Source organism: Podarcis bocagei (assembly GCF_964188305.1).
Source record: "Podarcis bocagei genome assembly, chromosome: 14".
In the NCBI taxonomy this organism is placed as follows: domain Eukaryota; kingdom Metazoa; phylum Chordata; class Lepidosauria; order Squamata; family Lacertidae; genus Podarcis; species Podarcis bocagei.
In genome coordinates this window covers 53,981,365-54,001,021 of record NC_138139.1, presented here as the reverse complement: position 1 = coordinate 54,001,021, position 19,657 = coordinate 53,981,365, and the positions used below count along the sequence as shown (strand labels likewise).

Sequence of the window (19,657 nt, the reverse complement as noted above, 5' to 3'; positions counted from 1 at the left end):
GGGTGCCAAGGGTGCCGGCCGCACCGGGCGCAACATCTGGGGGGGCGCGAGTCCAGAGGGAAGGGACAAGTTCCTTCCTCCACCGGGCTCCCCGCAGCCACCGCCAGCCTTGCGCCCTAGCGCGCGCGCGCCCCCCGCCGCCGCTGCGGCTGCGCTCCACTCACTGCTTGCAGGAGGAGCAGCCGCTGCAGCAGCACCGCCGCCGCCACCGCCGCCTGGCCGGCACGGGCAGCCTCCGCACCCCGACGCGCCGCCGGGCCTCGCCGCGCCCTGCGCTCCCCAAAAACCTCCGAGAGGAAGCCGGTGGGCGGGCGAGGCCCGGCTAAGCCTCTCGCCAGCGAGTTAAGGGGCTTTCGGTTTTAAAAGGATTAGCTTGGGAAGGGGGGGGGCTGCTCGCCGGCAAGCGCCTGCTCCGCGTTTCCAAAGGCGCTCGCCATCCGAGGGACACGGAGCGCTTGCAAGGAACGGGCTCCGTGGAGCAGGTTAGGAAGAGATCCCTTCCCTGGCAGGCCGCCGGCTTCGCCAGCTGTTTCCCATTCATGATCAGGAGGAACTTCAGGCTGCTTTCAGCTTTGGTAGAGGGAATCTAAGCAAGGGGATGGAGCCGGTGCCCTGAGGAAAGGCGGCAGCATTGGGTTTGTTTTTAGTTTAGAGAAAAGGCAAGCAAGAGGCAACAGGAGAGAAGCCTGCAAAACTAAGGCATGGCAAGGATAGAGTGGACAGAGAGGAAAGTTTTTATCCCTCTCTCTGTACAATATAACTCGTGGGCATCCAGTGAAGCTGAACGTTGGAACAGTGGCGTAGCGTGGGGGGTGCCAAGGGTGCCGGCCGCACCGGGTGCAACATGGGGGGGGGGCGCGCTCGCACTCGGGTGCTAAAATCCATGGGTTAGGGGGCGCAAATTACTTGCCTTGCCCCGGGTGCTGACAACCCACGCTACGCCACTGACACACACACTCTCTCTGTTTCCTGGTGGCTCCCAGTCAAAAGAATCGCGCTGGGTAGTTTCGTTTTGCAGCATCAGCATCACATCCTGTTGCGTCCTGGGTCCTCAGCAACCCGGAGCGTCAACTTGCGAAGCAGGAGGAGACGTGGGCACAACTCACAGGGTCTCTGCAAAGCGGAACTGTTGGCATCAGGAGTGCCAGGTCGCGACCGTGGGTGCCCGAGGTCGTGGGTGCCATGCAGCGTTCATGGCCTTGGCACTGAAATTTGTGGGTGCCTGGCCCCTTCATGGGGGATTTTTCTTTTTTTCTTTTATTTCAAAACAAAAAAAAAAATATTACAAACATTCTGGTAGGGGGAAAATGGTAGTCACACCATGATAGCCGATTGGCACCATGTACAGCAGGCACCCCCCAAACTCGGCCCTCCAGCTGTTTTGGGACTACAATCCCCATCATCCCTGACCACTGGTCCTGTTAGCTAGGGATGATGGGAGTTGTAGTCCCAAAACATCTGGAGGGCCGAGTTTGGGGATGCCTGAGTCTGGGTTGTAAAGGTGTTTTTGAATTTATATTCTAACTTTTTCTCCCAGGAGCTCAAGGTGGTGTAAACTTAACTCCCACCTCCTGCTCTTCATTTAATCTTCACAACGTCCCTGTGAGGCAGGTTAGGCTGAGAGGCAGCGACTGACCCCCAAGGTCTGCCAGTGAGCTTTATTTTAGCCAGGTGGGGGGATTTGAACTCCCATTTCCCCCTAGCCCACCACTCTGACCATACTGGCTTGTTTCCCCCCCTCCCCATTTTATCCCCACAAGAACCCTGTGAGGGAGGCTGGGCTGAGAAAGAAGTGACTGGTCATACAGTGAGCTCCTTTGTTGGCAAGGTGATGTCTCTGCTTTTTAAGATGCTGTCTAGGTTTGTCATTGCTTTTCTCCCAAGAAGCAGGCCTCTTTTTATTTCGTGACTGCTGTCACCATCTGCAGTGATCATGGAACCCAAGAAGGTACTGTTTTTCCCAGTAAGTGATGTATGGAAGTGAGAGCTGGACCATAAAGAAGGCTGATCGCTGAAGAATTGATGCTTTTGAATTACGGTGCTGGAGGAGACTCTTGAGAGTCCCATGGACTGCAAGAAGATCAAACCTCTCCATTCTTAAGGAAATTAGCCCTGAGTGCTCATTGGAAGGACAGATCGTGAAGCTGAGGCTCCAAGACTTTGGCCACCTCAGGAGAAGAGAAGACTCCCTGGAAAAGACCCTGATGTTGGGAAAGATGGAGGGCACAAGGAGAAGGGGATGACAGAGGACGAGATGGTGGGACAGTGTTCTCGAAGCTACTAACATGAGTTTGACCAAACTGCGGGAGGCAGTGGAAGACAGGAGTGCCTGGCGTGCTCTGGTCCAGGGGGTCACGAAGAGTTGGACACGACTAAACAACTAAACAACAACACAGTGAGCTCCAGTGTGGTTGTGCAGCGGGATTTGAACCCCAGTCTCTCCCAGGTCCTAGTCTGGCACTCTAACCACTGCACCCCAGTGTTTCTTTCCCCTTCTTTCCCACTTCCCTCTCCAAAGTCTCCTCCAGGTCACTGCTGAGCATAATATGGAAACTGAGGAAGCAGGTCACGTAAGTTGTGCACACACATCACCTTGAGAGCACATTAGAAGCACTTTTTGTCCCACAAAAATAAATCGAGGCACTGTAGTTTTGGGGTTTTTTTTTACCTCTCAGAGAGTTAAGATTCTCAGCAACGTTGGATGAATGATAGTGCCCAGACTTCTTTGAGGAGTGAAAATGTGTTTTGGATATGCTTTAAGTCCAGATACTCCAACAGCGGGATATAAATCATTAGAAACCCAACCAGAGCCTGGTGGATCACACCAAATGGGACTCAGCTAGCCCAACATCCTGTCCTCACAGCAGCCCCCCAGATGCCTGTGGGAAACCTGCAAACACAGCCACTGTTCAGAGGTGCCACCTGTCTATTTACTTTTATAGGAACTTGCTTCATTGGGGATGTTGCCTGAGATCTGGGAGTCCACCATGAGCTGCAGAAAGTCAACTCTGTCCTGCAAAGGAACAGAGACAGAGGCAAGGGTTAGCAGGACAGAATGGAGTGTCAATCACACACCTGACCTTTCACATGCGATGTCCGGGAAGGGGCCATACTGACTGGGTGCTGATTCTTTTGACGGTCCTTCTTGATTTTTTTGACAGCATCAATAAAGAAATCTATGAAGGCAGTAGATGACAGGGTGAAGTTTAGTTTATTCAGCAGCAGTGAATAAACTCAACTGCTCCCTGTGGCCCCAAAACAGTACTTCTGTCTTGTCAGGATTCAACCTCAATCTGTTAGCCGCCATCCATCCTCCAACTGTTTACCTCACCACTTTTTCCAGGAAAATGCACTCTTTAGCACTGAAAACACCAAATTGCAGAAATCCTGGTTGATGTTTCATCAACTAGCAAAGCCACCCGCTCTTGCTTGCCACAGGGCGACTGTCACAAGACTGGCTGCAGAACACTCACTTTCCGGTATTCAAGAAAGGTCCAGGTGAAAGGCAAAGGCCTTGGGCCAGGAATCCCCAGCTTCTTAAACAAACTGTGTGGCCAGATTCCATAGCTGGAGAGACAGCCAGTGAGAGAAAACCAGTTTAAGAGGTGTTGTAATGAAAGCGTGTGCCGGACCGGAAAAAATAGCTGAATAGCAAGTAACATAAGTGTTAGGTGCAGGGTTTTTGTTTTGTTTTGTTTTGATGGTTGGGTTTGTTTGTTTTTGTATTGGACTATTTGCTTGGACTACTGCAATGCGCTCTACGTGGGGGTACCTTTGAAGGTGACTCAGAAACTGCAATTAATCCAGAATGCGGTAGCTAGACTGGTGACTGGGAGTGAGAGCGAGACCATATAACAATGGTCCTGAAAGACCTACAATGACTCCCAGTACATTTCCAAGCACAATTCAAAGTGTTGGTGCTGACCTTGAAAGCCCTAAAAGGCTTCGGTCCAGTATACCTGAAGGAGCGTCTCCACCCCCATCATTCTGCCCAAACACTGAGGTCCAGCGCCAAGGGCCTTCTGGCGGTTCCCTCACTGAGAGAAGCATAGCTACAGGGAACCAGGCAGAGGGCCTTCTCAGTAGTGGCGCCTGCCCTGTGGAACACCCTCCCATCAGATGTCAAGGAAATAAACAACTGACATTTAGAAGACATTTGAAGGCAGCCCTGTTCAGGGAAGTTTTTAATGTGTGACATTTTAATGTATTTTTAATATTTTGTTGGAAGCCGCCCAGAGTGGCTGGGGAAACCCAGCCAGATGGGTGGGGTACGAATAATTAATTTATTATTATTATTATTATTATTATTATTATTATTATTATTATTATTATTATTATTATTATCTCTCTTCACCACTCTCTTACCCAAGAAGTGGGGGCTATATCACCAAGTAGTTACAAACAACAGGCAGGAGGTGATGACCCAGCCGCTGCTGTAAGGGCAGAAGGCATCGCGGAAAGACATGTTCACTACAACCAGCTATGCCACCCACCTGCTCAACTTCACCCCCAACTGGCCCCCACCCTCCAGAACGCACTGAGAGAGCCAGAAGCTGATCTCATCATTGGAAAGGTCCTGCCTAAACTGAAATCAGTGCTAATAACTTTCTGGATTTTTTGTTGGAAAGGGTAAATGAGGAAAACATATGGGGTAGCGTTTGGATGCCTACGTCAGACATCGCCGTGCAGACTCAGAAAACATTGCAGCATCCATCCCACAATAAGCACCCATCTGGAAGGCCCCTCCCTGACACTAGTCCTCATGAGTTAATGTCCGCAAGGTTCTGTAAGGTTCTTTCTTGAATCCTTGTATTCCAGGGCTGGCATACATCCGAATTTTCCTGGACATTACCGGGATTTCAAAGGTGGAATTGACATCTGGGGGGAATTTCCAAAAGGCAGTGCTTTCTCCTGGATCTTCGGCAAGTCAATTGAAAAAACACGTGTGTTTTTGTAACAACTTTAGGGTCTTTTTTTTTTTATTAAAAAAAAACCCACCTCAACAATTTTTTGGGTTTCCTGGTTTTTACCTTTTGAAATATGGTAACCTTATTGTATTCCATCTTGATCCCTGAGATTATCTGCAGGGGCCTCGTCAGTCATTTCTCTGCTTGAAGGCAACAAGAAACGGAGCCTTTAGTGACATTGGCCTAGTCCTGTGGAACTCCCTGCCACTGGAGATTCCCCAGGCACCTTCCATTCCAACTTTTAAATGCTGGTGGGAAACGTTCCTGTTCTGTCAGGTTTATGCAAGTAGTTAAGAATACATATTTTCACAATAGTTACTGTAGTTGATTTCTGGTTTTAATGTTTAAAATATGGTTCCTATTGTATGCTTTCATACACAAATATTGTAACCCACTCTGATATTTTAATGAGAATATAAATAATTTTATGAATAAATGTTGAAAAAAGTCAACTTGTATCAGAGAGCCCTTCAAACTGAGGATGTCATCAGAAAGAGGACTGCCTTCTGCAATGGAGGACACATGGCCACCGTATGTTCTTTGTGTGTGTGTGTGTGTGTGTGTGTGTGTGTGTGTGCATGCGCAAGCACACACACTTGGAGGAGGAAGCTGATGTCTGTAGCTTTGCCGCACGTCCCTTCCCAAGCTGGAATTTGAAAGCAAATTGATTTAAGGGGGGGGATGGACGACTAAAGCGCTAGCAATTATTTTGTCATTTGAGGATAATAAGCCTGTGGAAATGCAAGATAATGCAAGAAAAAACGAGTGTGCTAACCAATTATTTTCTTAAAATATAAAATAGGAGGAGGAATAATCAATAATGTTAAAACTACGTGGCAGTCATTTTAGGACGATTGCTGCTGTTTGTGTCAACCTGCTTCTTGAAAACAAGACAATCTCTTTGCTGGAGCTTCCCAGCTTGGTTTTTTCTTTCTTTCTTTCTATGAAGAGCCCCTCCCTTCAACAACAGAATCCTGATTTTGCTCCAGATAGTAGGGGGATATTATGCTAAACCAGATTGCGGGAGTATTATATATATTTTCTACCAGGGAGGAGGGCTGTGACACCCCCATTCCGCCGAGTTGTAGCAAGAATCCAGGGAGTCCCAAGGTCTATACTCCTTTGGGGAACTGAAGGCACAGCAGAGACTGTTGTTGCTTTAATAAATATGATTTATTCACCTATTTACACCTTCAGTCTGCATGGAGAGAGTCCAGATCTTACAGCACAATCCTTTCTAGAGGGGCTTGTCCCCCATAGCAGTGCAGCCCTGGAGTACAAGGCATCTCACTCCACCAGCCTTCAGCCAGCCTGCCCAAGATGGATCCCAGTCTTCCTTCTTCCTTCTTCGTCTTCCCAGAACACCTGACCAAAACACTCCCCTTTCCTGACACTTCAAACACACACTCCATCACCTTGGCAACATCTGTCTCCCTAGGCCATAGGATTCCGCTGGTCTCCAATCTTAATTGTCAAAATAATTGAAATCTTACCATTTATTAATTCATAGGGTTTACGGAGGTCCCCCAAAATCTATAATAATATGTATCTATCTGTTGCCAAATACCTATTTGCAATATTAAGCCCCCATCTGGAAGTACCCAGAGCCACAAGGCTGGGCTTGATCCAATCTGGAAAGACAGCTCTTAACTGGTTTAGATGCAGAAACAGAATCAATCAATCAAAACAGAGACTGGTGTGTCCTTCATGATGGAAATGCCAGCTTTGCTCTCCAGAAGCCTCTCTAGGAAGGCCTGTGGGATCTTGGGAGAGAAGGTAATGCTGAGCTGGATAGACCAATGATGGCGGCTAAGAGATTGAGGTTGAATCCTGACAAGATAGAAGTACTGTTCTTGGGGGACAGGGGGTGGGCGGGTGTGGAGGACTCCCTGGTCCTGAATGGGGCAACTGTGCCCCTGAAGGACAAGGTGCGCAGCCTGGGAGTCATTTTGGACTCACAGCTGTCCATGGAGGCACAAGTCAATTCTGTGTCCAGGGCAGCTGTCTACCAGCTCCATCTGGTATGCAGGCTGAGACCCTACCTGCCCACAGACTGTCTTGCCAGAGTGGTGCATGCTCTGGTTATCTCCTGCTTGGACTACTGCCATGCGCTCTACATGGGGCCACCTTTGAAGGTGACCCAGAAACCGCAACAAATCCAGAATATGGCAGCTAGACTGGGGACTGGGAGTGGCTGCCGAGACGATATAACACCAGTCCTGAAAGACCTACAGTGGCTCCCAGTACATTTCCGAGCACAATTCAAAGTATTGATGCTGACCTTGAAAGCCCTAAATGGCCTTGGCACAGTATACCTGAAGGAGCATCTCCACCCCCATTGTTCAGCCCAGACACTGAGGTCCAGCTCCAAGGGCCTTCTGGCAGTTCCCTCACTGTGAGAAGCGAGGTTACAGGGAACCGGGCAGAAAGCCTTCTCGGTAGTGGTGCCCACCCTGTGGAACGCCCTCCCATCAGATGCCAAGGAAATAAAGAATTACACAACTTTTAAAAGGCAGCCCTGTATTGGGATGTTTTTAATGCTTGATGTTTTATTATGTTTTCAGATATGCAGGAAGCCACCTGGAGTGACTGGGGAAACCCAGTCAGATGGGTGGGGTATTAATAATAAAATTGTTGTTGTTGTTGTTGTTGTTGATGATGATGATGATGTGACTTCATATTAAGCCTGGAGCTGGAGTTGACAACATCTGCCTACTCTTCCTTTATAGAAGCTCTTCAGATACATTATTATACTTATGACTGATGAAGATAGAAAATGAACTAAGTATTGAGGCAGAATCAGGGCCAAGCATTTTCGAGTTCAAGCTGTCTTTGCTTGAGTTTATGATGTAATCATGAGCCAATGGCTTGAGGCAAGGAAGGAAGAGGCTGAACCCTGGAAGGGAATTTCCCTGCCTTGTTCAAGAAGAGTAAAGTGCAGTTTTCCTGCTCAGTGTGATCTTGTGACAGAGATGCTGGCTGAGGCAAGAGTGAAAGTCTTGCATCTTCCTCTGGCTGTGGTACAGTATCTGCTGGGCTGGAAAACACCTCCAGAGAAAGAGGAAGCCAGCCTGGTCTCGTGGGTTGTCTACAAGGAAATCCTTCTTCATGCAATGCATAGTTAAACTATGGAACTCACTCCCACAGGAGGCAGGGATAACCAAGCCACCAAAAGAGGATTGGACTGCTAGGATTTTACATAACCGATGCTGGCTAGTGTGATTAGTATAAATCACATGAGGTGTCTGAGAAGAGTGTGGGAACGGAAGACTGTCTTATCTCTTCCGTCTGAGAGTGTTATTGCACTGTACTTTCACTTTTGCTGTATGCTTTCGGTTTCTGCTTTTGAATTCTGGTGCTGGAGGAGACTCTTGAGAGTCCCATGGACTGCGAGAAGATCCAACCTCTCCATTCTGAAGGAAATCAGCCCTGAGTGCTCACTGGAAGGACAGATCCTGAAGCTGAGGCTCCAAGACTTTGGCCACCTCATGAGAAGAGAAGACTCCCTGGAAAAGACCCTGATGTTGGGAAAGGTTGAGGGCACAAGGAGAAGGGGATGACAGAGGATGAGATGGTTGGACAGTGTTCTCGAAGCTACCAACATGAGTTTGACCAAACTGTGGGAGGCAGTGGAAGACAGGAGTGCCTGGCGTGCTCTGGTCCATGGGGTCACGAAGAGTCGGACACGACTGAACGACTAAACAACAACAACAAATTCTGTTTCTTCCAGAGTTTGGAGGGCACAGACGTGATTATGGATTCTCTGTGTATATTGTGAATAAAATGTAGTTTAGACCTATGGATGTCTCTATCTTCTTGCTGCGCGATGCCAGAAGACTTGTGTGCACTTTTCATATGAGAAGAGTCTCAGAGGGGCACTCTGGAGTGAAGGGACATGCCATTCCAGAGACGTGCCTACTGGGAGACGCTCGGAGGTACTGGGGGTCTGCCGTCCCCCCAGGAGCATTTGCCAACATGGACAAGTTCGTGGGGGAGAAGACTATCAATGTCTATGCTCTGCCTCCCATAGTTGAAGGCAGCAGTGCTTCTGAATTTCAGTTGCTGGAGATTATGGGAGGGGAGGGGGCTTTGCGAATGATTCCGGCTTGCTGGCTTCCCACAGGCCAGATGGGGTCCCTCAGCCTGATCCAACAGCCTCTTCTCATGTCCATAAGACTATCTCTGCCAAAGGCTGATTTACTCCAGATGCCCCAATGGGAAACTTGCAAGCAGGACCAGAGAAGAAGAAGAAGAAGAAGAAGAGGAGGAGGAGGAGGAGGAGTTTGGATTTGATATCCCGCCTTTCACTCCCCTTCAGGAGTCTCCCCCGCAACAAACACTCTGTGGGGTGAGTGGGGCTAAGAGACTTCACAGAAGTGTGACTGGCCCAAGGTCAGCCAGCAGCTGCATGTGGGGAGTGGAGACTCGAACCCGGTTTCCCAGATTACGAGACTACCGCTCTTAACCACTACACCACACTGGCTCTCAACAGAACTCCTCTCCCCATTTGTGATCTCCAGAAAACAGTCATCTTTCCTCCATTGGAGGTGGGAGAACATTGCCCTTGTGGCTAGTGGGCATGGATAGTTTTTCTTCTCTATGGATTTGTCTAAGCCAGGCTTCCTCAACCTTGGCCCTCCAGTTGTTTTTGGCCTACAATTCCCATGATCCCTAGCTAGCAGGACCAGTGGTCAGGGATGATGGGAATTGTAGTCTCAAAACATCTGGAGGGCCGAGGTTGAGGAAGCCTGGTCTAAGCTACCTTCCAAGACATCCCTACACCTTTTCGGGATGAATTCCACCACCCCTTTTATCATATCACTTTAAACAGTCATGGCTTCCCTCAAAGAATCCTGGGAATTGTGGTTTGTTAAAGATGCTGAGAGTCTGAAGACCCCCCCTAGTCCTCTTACAGAGCCATGATTCCAAAATGGCTTAACAATCAATCACTCTGGGAACTGCATCTCTGCAACAGGAAAAGGGGTCACCTAGCAAGACTTAACGCCCTTAACAAACTACAGTTCCCATTATTTTTGGGACGGGGGAGCCAGTATTGTTTAACGTGCTTTACCGAGTTGCTTCTCTCTGGACTTGTCCTTTTGAAGGGACTAGAGAGACCCTCTTGGGTTCTCCCCTAGTTAGATTAGGCTTGCAAATGACAAAAGATGTCCTGGCAATAAGGCAATGCCCAGGTCGAGGAAGTGTGAGTGATGGGTAGTGTCAGGGAACTGCCATCAGTACCGGAGCGAGAGAGCAAGCTGCAGAGGGATCCCAGAGAGCGTCCCGGGATTGGGAGAGGCAGCCCATCTTCTGGGGATCAGTGTAGCTCCAGTGGAGAAGGGGGGCAGATGGGGGAATCAGAGAGGCGGTCCCATGACTTCTTGCCGGGGACCAGCGGGGAGAGGAAGGGTCCTCCGCTGCCTACGCCCTCCTTGCGCAGAAGGCTTCCACACAGGGAGAGTAGGAGGAGACTGGGCGTCAAAGAACTTCTTTGCTGGAAGAAGTTTAAGAAATGCCCACTGACGGATTCTGCCAGCGATTGAGACAGCCACAGGTGAGTGGCTGTCCGGACAGGAAAGGTTCACTCAGGCAACCCAGCCAGGTGTGGGCACCGGCTTACGCATGAGCAACCCCCAGAACCATTACAGGTAGTGACCAAAGGACTCTGGGAATTGAGCCTGAGACTAGCAGGAAGACTAACCTCAAGGTCTATGCTTAATGCTATGTGTATGTAGCCCATAGCAATCACGACCACATGTTCTACATGTGTAATAATGTGCTGGTACTATATGAATAAGTGTTTTGTGCTCCTTGCAATGGCACAGAATTTTTTGGGGGTGCTAACCCAATCTATTGGCTTCTGCCATGGCTGAATTTGACTTTCCAGCTCAATGTGTTCATTGGCTACATTCACCCCAAATTCTATTACAGTGGTACCTCGGGTTACAGATGCTTCAGGTTACATACGCTTCAGGTTACAGACTCCGCTAACCCAGAAATAGTACCTCAGGCTAAGAACTTTGCTTCAGGATGAGAACAGAAATCGTGCTCTGGCAGCATGGCAGGCCCCATTAGCTAAAGTGGTGCTTCAGGTTAAGAACAGTTTCAGGTTAAGAACGGACCTCCAGAATGAATTAAGTTCTTAACCCGAGGTACCACTGTACCCTGAAATCTCCAGATTTGTATACGTGTGGAAAAGTAGCATTTAGAAGTATTGACCCAGAATGAACTATGGAAGCCCCTGCTAGGACAAGGTCGGCGGCTGTTTGCGGCTATATTCATTGTTTGTTGAGTAGAGCAGCGACTTGTGTGCAAGGACTGCGATGGACTGGGAACGGTTGATTTAGTGCCAAGTACATTGTAGAGATGCAGTGGGGGCAATGAGGCTATTGTATCAATAAGGGAAGAAGTATGAACAGAAATAAAAGACATTACAGGATATTAATATTATTTAAGATAAGTTCAATGCACAAATATATTCTTGTTCTTTTGCACACATTTCCTAATGTTTACTAATTATTAGTTTGTTTGAACATGGTTATGGGAGAGATATGGAAGCCTTTGCCGATTTCAAAAGCATGCTCCTTCCTCACAGATCAGAGACAGAGATGATGAAAAATCTGTCTAATTAGTTTAAAGATTAACTTTGGTGCAATTTGCCGCCGTTTACTGTGCTTGTATGGTATGTGTGGGTTATGTTCTGGGCCTCCGCACAAGTCAGTGAAGTGCACATAAATGGGAAGAACCCTGAAGAGTCCTCCTGGCTCATGAGGAGACCCACCCAAGAACCCAAAGAAGACAGCCTCTTCAGGCTCCAGGGAGGGGCTCCTTGCAAGCCAGGAGGACTCTCTAGGGTGCTCTCCACTTCTGGGTTCCACTTCTGGGTCCCTGGCAAGGTAAAAAAAAGGTAAAGGACCCCTGGACGGTTAAGTCCAGTCAAAGGCGACTGTGGGGTGTGGTGCCCATCTCACTTTCAGACTGAGGGAACCAGCGTTTGTCCGCATACAGCGTTCTGGGTCATGTGGCCCACAGAACTAAACCACTTCTGGTGCAACGGGACACACTGACAGAAGCAAGAGTGCACGGAAACACCATTTACCTTCCCGCCAGAGAGGTACCTATTCATCTACTTGCACTGGCGTGCTTTTGAACTGCTAGGTTGGCAGGAGCTGGGACAGAGCAATAGGAGCTCACCCCGTTGAGCGGATTCGAACCGCTGACCTTCTGATTGGCAAGCTCAAGAGGCTCAGTGGTTTAGACCACAGCACTACCTGCGTCCCTTGGGTCCCTAGCGCCGCATCAGTGCATGGTTGTGTGCAGATAGGTCACATGTACTGTAAATGTACCTGCATTGGCCTGGCCAACTGTACAGTTTCTCTGACCGGTATGTGAAGATGTCATGTCACAGCTGAAGTGGAATGGGCAACGTGAAAGTTATTATGTAATGAGTAGGCTATATAAAAAGCTGTACAAAAGCTGTGATCAGTGCAGCGCCCATTACTTTAGAGGACTGTCCTTTACTGCAGTGAAGTCCATAAAGAGGGGTATCGTCTTGCTTGGATATTGGGTGTGTTTTTAGTTTCCTACCTGGGCAAACCAAGGGAGTGATTTTGGCCACCCCTGTGACACTTTGATTCTGGACCTGCTGCTGGATCTGACAGTGGTGCCTGCCTCCCAGATCAGCGCAGACTTCTGCTGTGGGGTGTGTGTGTGCAGGAACATAGGTGCCAGCTCCCAGGAGACCTGGGTGCCCAAGCACTCACAAAATTCCCCATGAGGGAGCTGGGCACGCACAAATTTCGGCTCCAGGGCCATGCACGGTGCATGGCACCCACAGCCCTGGGCACCCATGGTCGTGGGGCCAAGCTGACACTCCTGGCGGAAACTGGCTGGTGTGATGAGTGGGGTCCACACTGCTCCCCCTTGCCTCCCTCCATTGCAGCTCTCCTATTCCCCTCCCCTGCTGTTTACTCCAATACACCGTCCCTTCCTAAATCACTGCTTTACGTTCCTCCATGGGAATGAATGGTAGCCATTGACCGGTGCAGGAGGCAAGGAGGGTACCCCTCTCACCCACCACGAGAGTGGCACCCCAATATGTTACTGGCCCCTCTCCAGCACGACAAGAGCTGGCTTCTTTTGTCCTGTGGGAGGTGTGCACAATGCAGCCCGCCTTTCAGAAAAAGCTTTGTGCCTTTGGGAGTTACTTTCTTCACTTAACAAAAAGGAGCATTGATTTATTTCCTCTCTCTCCCTCTGCTCATCTCGCCCACAGACTTGCGGACAACCTGCTTCTCTGCCATTTATACATCGCTAAAGCTCTGCCACAGCTGACCTTGGCTGGCGCAGCCTTCCCATCGATTTCAAGGCAGAGATGCTGATCTATACCAGCAGCCAGGGAGCGCGGCCTGCTTCTCTCTGGGCACGACTCATTTGCTTTGGAGGGTATGTGTGTATGTCTTCTGAGCTCAGGCTTCAATTTCTGGCTCTCTGGTTTCAGCAGGGGGATTTCGGTATTGCATGGAATCTACTCTTATCATGTAATGGATGTGGGAACTCTCAGGGAGGGGAGCTCAGAGGCAGCACAGTCCCTTTGCCTTGAGGAGTAAAGGTACCCCTGACAATTAGTCCAGTCGTGAACGACTCTAGGGTTGCGGTGCTCATCTCGCTTTACAGGCCAAGGGCGCTGGCACCCGTCTGCTTTCGCAGACAGTATTTCCGAGTCATGTGGCCAGCATGACTAAGTCGCTCCTGCCAAAGTCAGAGCAGCGAATGGAAATGCTGTGTACCTTCCTGCCAGAGCGGTACCTGTTCATCTACTTGCACTGGTGTGCTTTCAAACTGCTAGGTTGGCAGGAGCTGGGACCAAGCAACAGGAGCTCACCCTGTCGCGGGGATTCGAACCACCGACCTTTCAATCGGCAAACCCAAGTGGCACAGTGGTTTAACCCACAGCGCCAGGCATGTCCCTGCCTGCTTTGAGGAGTTGTTGTTGTTTAGTCCTTTAGTCGTGTCCGACTCTTCATGACCCCCTGGACCAGAACACGCTCAGGCACTCCTGTCTTCCACTGCCTCCCACAGTTTGGTCAAACTCATGTTACTAGCTTCGAGAACACTGCCCAACAATCTCATCCTCTGTTGTCCCCTTCTTCTTGTGCCCTCCATCTTTCCCAACATCAGGGTCTTTTCCAGGGAGTCTTCTCTTCTCATGAGGTGGCCAAAGTATTGGAGCCTCAGCTTCAGGATCTGTCCTTCCAATGAGCACTCAGGGCTGATTTCCTTTAGAATGGAGAGGTTGGATCTTCTTGCAGTCTATGGGACTCTCAAGAGTCTCCTCCAGCACCATAATTCAAAAGCATTAATTCTTCGGCGATCGGCCTTCTTTATGGTCCAGCTCTCACTTCCATACATCACTACTGGGAAAACCATAACTTTAACTATACGGACCTTTGTCGGCAAGGTGATATCTCTGCTTTTTAAGATGCTGTCTAGGTTTGTCATTGCTTTTCTCCCAAGAAGCAGGCGTCTTTTAATTTCGTGGCTGCTGTCACCATCTGTAGTGATCATGGAGCCCAAGAAAGTAAAATCTCTCACTGCCTCCATTTCTTCCCCTTCTATTTGCCAGGAGGTGATGGGCCCAGTGGCCATGATCTTAGTTTTTTTGAAGTTGAGCTTCAGACCATATTTTGCGCTCTCCTCTTTCATTAAAAGGTTCTTTAATTCCTCCTCACTTTCTGCCATCAAGGTTGTGAAATCTGCATATCTGAGGTTGTTGATATTTCTTCCTTGAGGAGTGCCAACTGGCAACTCTCCTTTGAAAAAATTTCCATTAAGACCCTCATCTTGCCCCTTTTGCTTTCAGATGACATATTCACGATGGCTTCGTGTCTGCAGGTCCAGAGGAAGTCTGAGGAGGAGGAGGCAGAAGCTGTAATCAGGATGCAACCTAAGAGGTATCCGTTTAAACTTTAAAGGCTAGCAAGGTTAAAGGTACAGGGATAGTCTAGGAACCTGGCAATCCCTTGCTGTTTAAATCCCATGGAAACCCCTTTCTGCAAGCTGTTGCACCCAACTTTCCAACAACATGCTCGCTTTATGACTAAATGTCCTGAAAAGGGCTAAGAGGTGTATTTGAAGAGGAGTGAAATAGCCTGGGATTCTTCCCTGTTACTTCTTTATTTTTTGTTCACTCAAGAATGCAGCTGGCAAGACTTTCTAAAACATTCCTAAGAAAGAAAGAAAGAAAGAAAGAAAGAAAGAAAGAAAGAAAGAAAGAAAGAAAGAATAGAAGCATCCAAAGACACATACAATTTCCAGTAAAAAAAGCTTCCATTTTTATTGGAAGCAAAATCTGGGAGTTGACCAGGGGAAGAGGGGAAGGATGGTTTCCATATAAAACAGCTGAAGCAAAATTTAACAATAGGTGGTAGAATAAAAACAGGCTGAATTTTCAGGAACTTCTCCATCTTTCCCCAGCCCAAAGCTAAAGCAAGGATTTCTTGACTGTGATATTGTTAAGGAAAGATTAATTTTTAAAAGTGGCAAGCTGTATCGGTTTTGTTCTCTAAGCTGACAGCAGGCAGGCATGTTGAAAGTTTAAACTGAGTGTTGAACAATACTGTTTTCTCATTTTTATCTCTTTTTACTTTGCTACCTGAAAGTTAGTGCTGCGAGTGGAAAGCTGTTCCCTTGAGAGTTTTATTGGCGTTACAATATTACTCCTCTCTTAACCCATTTAACACTGTCATCCTATCTTGGGCCAGATGATTTAACTCACGTACCTGTATGATTGCATTTATAAATCCAGAGAAGAGGGAGAAAGGTGTGTCCAAAGGTAGGCATGAAAAATCCCCAAACAGCACCCTCCTCCAGTGCTGCTCTTAAACCTCACACACAGGTACCTCTCTGCTCACTTTCAACCACAGGCCAGAGAATTTGTGTTTGATAGCTGAAGGTGAGAGCAGAGGTGGACTTTGGGTGGGGTATAAATAAAAATTATTATTATTATTATCTCTGGGCCCTGACTGTACTTGCCAAGTGCTGGGGTTGCCAGTGTTTTCAGACCTGCTCCCATCATCCCCTGTTTCCACATAAATCACACAAATCTTTCTATCCACCACAGCCTCTTCCTCTGCTGCTGTAAACTGAGCAGGCTAAAAGCCCTCGCCTTCAGCTAATGAACTGCCCGGCTATGCCACCTGTCCAGAGCATGTAAATTGATGCAAATCTGCCCATTTCACACGATTAATCCCACCTTCCTGAAATCAGCCTGAAACAGTTTGAGAGAGGCTGGGAAATAACTGATAGCAGAACTTTCACACATTGCAACATTAGGGCAGCCCAGTTTCCGGAGGGAAGCAATGAGAGAGGCATCAACAGACTATTTCCAGGTAGGTGGGGGAAACCAATCTTGTTAGATCTTAATGTGAGACTTGCCAGAGGTGCCGTATTCAGCATTAACAGAAAGATAATCAGTTTCTTTTCTTCAGGTAAACAAGCCACCTGCCCTTTGGACAAATATTATCCACCCACCGCTGAGGCTTAGGACCAGTTTATATACTCAGCAGAATTAAGCTGTATGCTCTCCCCCCCCCCCTAATTTTACCTTTTCAGGCTCTGGGTGCAGACAGATTGCCTGCTTGCCATGGAGGTTTGGGTGCAACTCAGACAGGGGTGTACCTAGAGGTTGGCAAAACCTGCTGTGGGTGCAAAAATCACCCAAGAAATCTATCTCCAATTATCTGTATAAGGTTCTGAGTTTAAATAAGAGCTGGGAGCTGAGTGTTAGGAGAAATGGCAAGTCCATACGAAGGTAGCCTGCTGGAGACTATGGAGTGTACAACATAAATGTGTGTGGCGATGGGATGCCGCTGTCACAGTGAGACTGAATGTAGAAGCTCCCCATCCCTCTTTCACTCTGGACCAAAGGTGTGCATTTTTTCACTTTTCATAGAATCATAGAATCATAGAGTTGGAAGAGACCACAAGGGCCATCGAGTCCAACCCCCTGCCAAGCAGGAAACACCATCAGAGCACTCCTGACATATGGTTGTCAAGCCTCTGCTTAAAGACCTCCAAATAAGGAGACTCCACCACACTCCTTGGCAGCAAATTCCACTGTCGAACAGCTCTTACTGTCAGGAAGTTCTTCCTAATGTTTAGGTGGAATCTTCTTTCTTGTAGTTTGGATCCATTGCTCCGTGTCCGCTTGTCTGGAGCAGCAGGAAACAACCTTTCTCCCTCCTCTATGTGACATCCTTTTATATATTTGAACATGGCTATCATATCACCCCTTAACCTCCTCTTCTCCAGGCTAATCATGCCCAGCTCCCTTAGCCGTTCCTCATAAGGCATCGTTTCCAGGCCTTTGAGCATTTTGGTTGCCCTCCTCTGGACACGTTCCAGTTTGTCAGTGTCCTTCTTGAACTGTGGTGCCCAGAACTGGACACAGTACTCCAGGTGAGGTCTGACCAGAGCAGAATACAGTGGCACTATTACTTCCCTTGATCTAGATGCTATACTCCTATTGATGCAGCCCAGAATTGCATTGGCTTTTTTTTAGCTGCTGCGTCACACTGTTGGCTCATGTCAAGTTTGTGGTCAACCAAGACTCCTAGATCCTTTTCACATGTACTGCTCTCAAGCCAGGTGTCACCCATCTTGTATTTGTGCCTCTCATTTTTTTTGCCCAAGTGCAATACTTTACATTTCTCCCTGTTAAAATTCATCTTGTTTGTTTTGGCCCAGTTCTCTAATCTGTCAAGGTCATTTTGAAGTGTGATCCTGTCCTCTGGGGTGTTAGCCACCCCTCCCATTTTGGTGTCATCTGCAAATTTGATCAGGATGCCCTTGAGTCCATCATCCAAGTCGTTGATAAAGATGTTGAATAAGACCGGGCCCAAGACAGAACCCTGTGGCACCCCACTAGTCACTCTTCTCCAGGATGAAGAGGAACCATTGATGAGCACCCTTTGGGTTCGGTCAGCCAGCCAGTTACAAATCCACTGAGTGGTAGCATAGTCAAGACCGCATTTTCCTCCTTGCCTTGCCCTCACCCTGGAAGCTTTGAGTACTTCTGTAAAACGTAGTGATTTATAATGTGGCTATTGTGGCAAAGCAACTTTTTCAGGGTGGGAGTGCCAATACAGCTCCTTGCCAAGGACACAAGGGACCCTAGGTATGTCCCTCAACTCAGCTTGCCAAATTGGGGAGGTCTTGCGTGGGTTAAGAAGACAGATAGAGTTAGGGGGCCTCCAGATTCCCAGACTGTCCCCGTAGCTTTTAACCTCTTGAGCTGACCTTTCTGTCTCTTTCGATGGGAAGACTGATATTCTCAGGTTGCATGCTGTTTTACAACTTCCTGCTCCCCTCACACGACTCTCTCAGACCCCAAGACGAGAGGCCACGCTGGAACTCAAAAAAGGATTTTGCAAAGTTGAGAAAGGGCGGCCAGAATGGATGGAGCAGCTCACCTATGCAGAAAGGTTGCCACGTTTGGGACTTTATAGTTTAGAGAGATGGCGTGGAGGAAATGGGTAGGGAAACGTTGTCCTCCCTCTCTCATTAATACTAGAACTCCAGGATATCCAACGAATCTGAACGTTGGACGATTCAGGACAGACAGAAGAAAGTCCTTTTTCAATGCAACACATAGTTCTCCCATAGGCGGCTGTGATGGCCACCAACATAGATAGCTTTAAAAAAGGCGTGGAAAAAGTCATGGGGAGCTATTTAGGGCTAGTAGCCACAATAGCACGGGACGCGGGTGGCGCTGTGAGTTAAACCACAGAGCCTAGGACTTGCTGATCAGAAGGTCGGCGGTTCGAATCCCCGCAATGGAGTGAGTTCCCATTGCTCGGTCCCTGCTCCTGCCAACCTAGCAATTCGAAAGCATGTCTAGGTGCAAGTAGATAAATAGGTACTGCTCTGGTGGGAAGATAAACGGTGTTTCCGTGCGCTGCTCTGGTTTGCCAGAAGCGGCTTAGTCATGCTGGCCACATGACCCGGAAGCTGTACGCCGGCTCCCTCGGCCAATAAAGCGAGATGAGCGCCGCAACCCCAGAGTCGGCCACGACTGGACCTAATCAGGTCAGGGGTCCCTTTACCTTTTACTAGCCACAATGGCTATGCTCTGCCTCTATGGTCTCAGGCAGAAATGCTTCTGCATACCAGCTGCTGGGAACTACAGAACGTGAGAGTGCTCTTGTGGTTGGGTTCTGCTTCCAGGTTTCTCACAGGGATATGGTTGTGAGAGCACTGTGAGATACTTGACTCGTTTGGCTTGATCCAGCAGACACTTCTTATGTTCTGAATAGGCAGCAAGGATTCTGGCGATGCTGCCGGCAGGTGAATGACTGAAAGCCAAGCGGCGCCCTCTGCTGCCTTGTCCTCCATCCTGCACCCAAGGCCCAGGGCTTTGCTGCTTGGCAACGCGACAGAGGCATCAGATTAACAGACATCTCCCAGTGAAAATGCTCTGCGGTCCATGGGGAGAGTAAACGTGCGGAGCTTGGTGGAAATAGGTGACACGTCAGGAAGGTGAATATCACGGGAGGGCAACAGTTGCACTCGTAATAGGATAGCAAACGGTGCTTTTGATATGGTGTGTGGGAGAAAGAGAGAGAGGAAGCTGGTGCTGAAATTGCAGGTGCAAATTCTTTAGCTGAATTTGAAGATTATGGTTTAGGATG

The 19,657-nt window shown here is 48.5% G+C and overlaps 2 long non-coding RNA genes across 3 annotated transcripts in view; both read left to right on the top strand.

Annotated features, from left to right (window-relative positions):
• The window catches only part of LOC308573134, a 58,210-nt gene that overhangs the window by 28,467 nt on the left and 10,086 nt on the right, over positions 1-19,657 (top strand). The gene's annotated exons all lie outside the window — the stretch shown is intronic.
• LOC308573954 lies at positions 11,722-14,920 on the top strand. The gene is made up of 3 exons (XR_014002276.1): positions 11,722-12,081; positions 13,243-13,412; positions 14,830-14,920. It is a non-coding gene; the product is annotated as an uncharacterized lncRNA (long non-coding RNA).